Source organism: Pediculus humanus, genomic scaffold (genome assembly GCF_000006295.1).
Source record: "Pediculus humanus corporis 1103172108316 genomic scaffold, whole genome shotgun sequence".
NCBI lineage: Eukaryota > Metazoa > Arthropoda > Insecta > Psocodea > Pediculidae > Pediculus > Pediculus humanus.
Window position 1 is genome coordinate 1 of NW_002987885.1, and position 1,983 is coordinate 1,983.

A 1,983-nucleotide genomic window follows, 5' to 3' on the forward strand; every position below is an offset into this window, starting at 1 on the left:
TATCATTATTATTATTATTATTATTATTATTATTATTATTATATAAATATATATAAATATAAATATGGCGGATTTTTATGTTCATCTTCTATTGTTGATTATAATTATAATCATTATTATTATTATTATTTATATTTCGGTTGGGAAAATCTTGACAGCGGGATGTTATTTTTTTTTTTTAGAAATCAAAATGAGTGACTGACTGACTGACACAAAAATAAATTCAAACAGGTTGAGTGAGAGAGAGAGAAAGAGTCATTTTGCTTACTTAATTGTCATGATGATGATAATAATAATAATAAATAAGTTATATGAAATTATGTAATAATGAACGTTTTTTCTAACGTTGCTGATGAATGATATTTCAGACTAATTATCGCAACAATAAAAAAAGAAGAAAAAATTACGTCGTAAACAACAACAACAGTAAAAAAAAAGAGAGTGTAATAAAAACATGGTAAAAGAAAAGAGAGAAAGAGAGAGAGAGAGAGAAAAGCAAAAAAAAAAAAATGATGAGTGTCTCGAAGGTATAAAAAAAAAACCAAATTAGAAAACCTTTTTTTTTTTTTTTTTTTAAACTCAATTTAGTAGTAAACAGTAGCAAATGATTAAAAATGTACATTTTTTTTGGAGGGGGGGCGAGAGAGAGAGAGAGGAGGGGGAAAGGGGGAAGAGGTTTAAAAAGAAAAAAAAACCTGATGAGGTCAAACTTTATCAAATGTAAATTTGGCGAGTGAGATAATAATAATAATAGTAAGAAGTTTTTTTTTGTTGCTCGGGGGGCTTTAACTAGGAGTCCCGCGATCATGCTGTGACTATAGCCCCCCCTCTCTCTCTCTCTCTCTCTCTCTCTCTCGTACGCGCAGGTATAAAAAAAAAATCTAAAATCATTTCTTTTTTTTTTAAACACAATAAAAACCAGGTAATATTTAACTTTCAGGAGAAAGAAAGAAAGAAGGAGATAGATAGAGAAAGACAGAGGGGGAGAGAGAAGGAGAGAAAAAAGCAGAAGATAATTTTTTTTTATTGTATTGTTGTTTTGGTAATTTAATGAGTTGAAAATTTATTTATTTATTTTTATTTTACTATCAGGTTCTTTTTTTTTTTTTTTTTTTAAAAGGTTCATAAATTAAGGTTTATTTTAAGGTTCAAAAGGTTCACCAAAAAAATAAATTATTATTATCGGGTAAAAACTTTTTAATAACGTTTTCGAATAATAATAATAATAATAATAATAATTAATTTAATAAGATGGGTAATTTACATAAGTTTTATTTATTTATTTTTTCTTTTACGTGTCATAATAAAAAATAAATATTAATAATATTAATTTATTGTTTTTTCTTTTTTTAATAATTTAATAATTTACTACGTTATTATTATTATTAATATTAATATTAATATTAATAGCGTAAATCGTTACGTAATTGTTAAAGTTTTTGTCGTTTTTCATTATTTCGTTTCTTTTTATAATAAATTTTTTTTTAATTTCACCGTTTTAAATTTATGAAATTTATATTATTTAAACAAATCTTAAGATGAAATAGAAATTTAATAAGTGGTAGTTTTTCTTTTTAAAAAAAAAACGTTATCGCGATTTTCCATTTAATTAACGGTGATAATTATTTATTAATTACGTAATAAATTTTTTAAAATGTATTTAATAAAAACGAAGGTAAGTAATTTTTTTTGCAAAGTTTTCACCAAAGTTTTCAAAAAGAAAAAAAAGAATTCAGTTCGACAAACTCGAATTAATCATCATCGATGCCTGGAATAAATCATTATTATTATTATTATTATTATTATTATTATTATTATTATTATTATTATTATTATTATTATTATTATTATTATTATAAATAATACAGATAGTGCGAGAAATAGGTATAATAATAACCTAATTGGGATTGGGAATCGAAATCTCACGTAAAAAAATTATCAATAATCGTTTCCTGATCGTCGACGAATTGAATTTTTCTTAGT